The sequence below is a fragment of the Myotis brandtii genome, unplaced genomic scaffold (assembly GCF_000412655.1).
Source record: "Myotis brandtii unplaced genomic scaffold, ASM41265v1 scaffold423, whole genome shotgun sequence".
In the NCBI taxonomy this organism is placed as follows: Eukaryota; Metazoa; Chordata; class Mammalia; order Chiroptera; family Vespertilionidae; genus Myotis; species Myotis brandtii.
The window spans coordinates 812,653-817,404 of NW_005366214.1; the positions used below are offsets into that span (position 1 = coordinate 812,653).

The 4,752-nt window shown below is 41.6% G+C and overlaps 1 protein-coding gene across 1 annotated transcript in view; it reads left to right on the plus strand.

Moving 5' to 3' along the window:
- The first annotated feature begins 249 nt into the window (after window positions 1-249).
- The window catches only part of ESR2 (estrogen receptor 2 (ER beta)), a 42,491-nt gene continuing 37,988 nt past the window's right edge, over window positions 250-4,752 (plus strand). The window contains exons 1-2 of the mRNA XM_005874034.2: window positions 250-283; window positions 1,234-1,275. The gene's annotated coding sequence lies outside the window, so the exon portion shown is untranslated. The remainder of the gene's footprint in view (window positions 284-1,233; window positions 1,276-4,752) is intronic.

The window sequence follows — 4,752 nt, forward strand, 5'->3', positions numbered from 1 at the left end:
TGTGAGCTTAGCAGCGTCTCCGGCTACTGGACCCTTTGATACCCCACCCCACTCCTGCCGCGAGAGCCGCCTATGGAAACTTGCTGGGCAGAGAGGAGGCGGCGGGAGCGGGACCCCCCTGGGCTGTGACCCGCTTTCCGAGTTGCTGGAAAGGCTGGCGTCCGCGGTCTGCGCTGCGCGAGGTGCGCTCACTCTGCAGCTGGTGGCTGCCTGCCAGGTGCGGGGAATAGAACGCCTCGGGAAACGCGCGTGTCCGCATTTCAGAGATTGCTAGGCCGGTGAGGTAGGTGCCCCTTCGCTGAAGGTGTGATTTAAATGTCTGATTTTCTGTTTGAAATCCTGCAGTGGGAAACCAGTACTATTGAGAATAAAAGACACCTCCCCTTTCCAATCCAACTGTCTTGAAAACTGGGAACAGAAATTTCATGCTCTGGCTAAATATTTTCATCCCAGACGTGGGCGAGTTAACGTAGTTAATTAGCTTGTGCCTGTAAGCTCTGGGTTGATTGTGCTAATAATACATGTCTGTTTAAAAGAAATCATTCGTCTGATGATTTTCTCGTGGGTTTCCCGACAGCGGTGAAATGTTGACGAAAGGAAAGTTGAACAGGGCTGTTCAGCTGGGGTTCTGTGGGCCTGGGACGATGTCCGTGCATCGGCCAGGTGACCGGGGTTTTAAACTGTACTGACTGGCGTTCCTTTTGTCTTATGAGAAAGTACATTGGTTTCTGGGCTGACTGAGGGAGATTAAGTTCTGGGATGTTTTATCTGCTGAAGAGGATCCCAACTGTTGCTTCTTAATCCTTTGTGTTACTATTCCTGCCTAATTCATATTGGAAGTATAAAAGTAAGTCAAGGGAATATTAATTTCGTGAAAAACAGAATTTTGGATTTGAGTGGGTTTCTACTTAGGAAAATAAGTTTGATTCAATTTTACCAGCTTTTTAAGAGGTAACTTTGTGGCACACAACCTTTGGAAGAAGGATTTTGTCTTATTTTGTTAGATTTCTGGTATTTACATGGGCATTCCATTAGGAATTTTCACTTTAGTTATACGTTTCTAAACTCACTGGCTATTCTCCTTTGTGTGTGTGTAAGGATGTTTGTTTAAATAGTGAACATGTGAAAAGAAACATTTGTGCTGAGAGCATTGTAGAAAGTAAATGTGCTATGATTATGAAAAGAATATTGCACACATTTTTTGACTTCTGTTTTTGTTTTTTTCCCCTCTAGAAAATCAGTATGTTTCTGCATACATTCTAGAAGAGGGAAAATGTAAGGATCTGTTCATCGATAGGTGGTAAAGCAGAAACCTCAGGATTCCATTTTATGTTAAAGCATTTTGTTGTTGAATTACTGTAAATGCGTACTTTAAAAGCAGCCAGCTTTCCTGTAACATTTAAGATATATAGTCTCTGCAACCAATTAAAAACATATTTAGGACAAATTGCATAGTGGTTTTTAGGAACTTCAATGAATCTAATCACCTTTTACATTTCTCAAAATTCATATACAAATATGGAAAAGGTAAAATTTACAGTAAATTTAACCCCTAAAATACAATTAGCAATTAATAGATATTGATATGTCTGTCCATTTTTAAGAATAAGACTGCAATTTTCAATAAATGTGTATCCAACAGGTAATAATTCAGAATACATATTGTGATAATTTTAGTTCATGTTCTAAGTCATTTTATATATCTATAAATAGATACTAAAATAATTATATAAAATACTGAAGGCTGAATCTGAATCATTTACTGGTAACTTTTGATAATTACCTCTAGAAGCCTTGAGGAATATGCATGCACTTGAATGTTAGACTTCATAATTCAGTGACTAGCACATTGTTTTAGACATAATAACATTTTTAAAAAGGCAGGTTTATTGCAGCATAATTTATATACAGTAAAATCTAGCCTCTCCAGCTATCCCACTTTATGAATTCTGACAGTTGCATGCAGTCATATAATCACTTCCATCATCAAGACAAGAGAACAGTTCCATCACCCTCATCCTCTAAAAGTTGCCTTTGAGCCTTTGTAACCAACCCTTGCCACCCACCCTGAACCTGGAACTCACTGATGTTCGCTGATTTTATAGTTTTGCACTTAAATATGTTTTCACTTAGAAGTAATAGTCCTCCTTCTCTTTTTTTGGGGAGGGGGGAGGAGGGATGAGTCAGGTTGTGGTATTTTGTTTTAATCCTATGTAAATTGAGGCAAAGACAAAACTTTTATAAATAGGAAACTGGAGACTTGGACTAAGTGTTAACTTCATATTGAGCTAATAGATTGAATTCTTTTTTAAAAATATTTTTATTGATTTCAGAGAGGAAGGGAGAGGGAAAGATAGAAACATCAATGATGTAAGAGAATCTGATTGGCTGCCTCCTGCATGCCCCCCACTGGGGATCGAGCCCGCAAACCAGGCATGTGCCCTTGACCAGAATTGAACCTGGGGCCCTTCAGGCCGCAGGCTGATGCTCTATCCACTGAGCCAAACTGGTTAGAGCTAGATTGAATTCTTAAAAAGTTTGTATTCCATTGTGGTTAAAGTCTTTGGTTATGGTGTATATCATTAGTTATCCTAAACTAAAATACAAGCCATTTAACATTTACTTATTATTTATGTAATATTAATGTAATGTATTGTTTCCTTATAATTGTGGCATCTAAGAAATACTTTTATTATACTTGAGATTAAATGTTACCTGAAATTAGATACTATCAAATAGTGAAGAGCAACAGAGTGATTGAAAAATGACAATTTGTATATAAAAAGAGGTAATATGCAAATTAGGCCAAGATGCTGTAACGGTCACAACCAGCTCAGGAGGAGGGGCCTGGCGCAGGCCCAGAGCCTGAGAGAACAACAGAAAGGGCAGCCCGCGCCCCGCCCCGGAGCTGGAGCCGAGGGAACAACCCGCAGGGGGCCGGCCCCAAACCCCAGCCCCACGGCTGCGGCTGGGGGCCAACTTCGATTCTGATCAAGGGCATGTACCTAGGTTGCAGGCTCCTCCCTGGCTGGGGCCCAGGTCAGGGCTCATGCAGGAAGCAACCAATCGAAGTGTGCCTCTCACATTGATGTTTCTCTCTGTCTTTCCCTCTCTCTTCCATGCTCTCTAAAAATCAATGGGAAAATATCCTCATGTGAGGATAAAAAATAAAAAAAAAAGAAAGAAATGTCATATCTTATGAAAGAGACATCTTAAAAATGCCTAAAGAAAGTTGTCATTTTTTCATGGTGAAGGGACTGGAGTCCGTGTTGATGAAAACACCTTGGCTTCTGCAGTGGTCGGCAGTGGCAGCAGCAGCAGGGTGATAGGGGTGGCGCATTCCCCTGATCAGCCTGGTTGCCTCCTGCAGAGGGAGGCCAGACGGTGGCTTAAGCCGTAGGGAGCGGGCCTAAGCCGTCAGTAGGACATCCCCTGAGGGCTCCCGGACTGTGAGAGGGGGCAGGCTGAGCTAAGGGAACCCCCCCCCCCCAGTGCACGAATTTCGTGTACTGGGCCTCTAGTTTAAAATAAAATATAGAGAGTGTGCCTGCTTAAGTTAAAATACTCTCCTCTATAGGAGCTAGTACAGCCGTGGGCAAACTACGGCCCGCGGGCCGGATCCGGCCCTTTTGAAATGAATAAAACTAAAAAAAAAAAAAAAGACCGTACCCTTTTATGTAATGATGTTTACTTTGAATTTATATTAGTTCACACAAACACTCCATCCATGCTTTTGTTCCGGCCCTCCGGTCCAGTTTAAGAACCCATTGTGGCCCTCGAGTCAAAAAGTTTGCCCACCCCTGAGCTAGTGTCTGTGTCCAATTTATTTGTAGATGTCAGGATTTCTTCATTTCTGTGTTCATGCTTTGAAATCTAGATTTTCCTGCAGGACATAGATGCAAAATCTTTTGCAGACTAATATTTTTTACTGTTTAATACATTATTCAATTCAGTAAACAGGAGCCCATTATTGCTAGTAACTCCCTATAAAGATTTGTCAGATGATATCTTTCTTTTTGTTTTTCCTTCGTGCTATGAAAGACAAGAGCCTGCATTTTAAATACCTTTCAGAGAACTACAGAGGCAGTAACGAGGATATGCAGAGAGGCAAGTTTATGAGACACCAGCAAACTGGATCGCTGGCATTTGTAACTGGAACTGTTACAGCTCTTGATAATTAAGAGCCTTTAGTGGGGAATCTTTGTGTGGGTGTACTTTCCAATGGACAGGAGAGTGACGGTCACCTGGAAAGATGATTGCTGGAATTATCTGTGTTTTCTGAAAGCAGGACTGCAACCTTTTGCTGGTGAATGTTTTGTGTTCTGTCTAACCCAGGGCTGGAAGGGGAGTTGAGTGTTTTCCGTGTAACTTCTGCATTGGTTATGTCCTCTTGAATCTCTTTACCCACAGCTCTTCCCCATCCTGCTTCCAATGAATATTTGAATATGGTTTAGTTTCCTGAGAGTGGAGCATTGTCTCTGACTGTTGGTCTCAGGAAGACTTGCTGATGAAAGAAGACTGATGGGCTCTTTCCCTATCCTCCTGCCTTAGGGTGCAATAACCCTGAGCCTGAGCCTCTTCTCCTATTCAAAAGTCTGTTTCCCATCCTGCTCAGTGAGGGCCAGTGGGCTACTAGGGGAATTATATTTTTCTCATTTTGGAAGATAGATGTTCTTTTTTTTTAAAATATATTTTATTGATTTTTTTTTTTTTTTTTTTTTTTTCAGGGGGGGAGGGGGGGGGGAGAGGAGT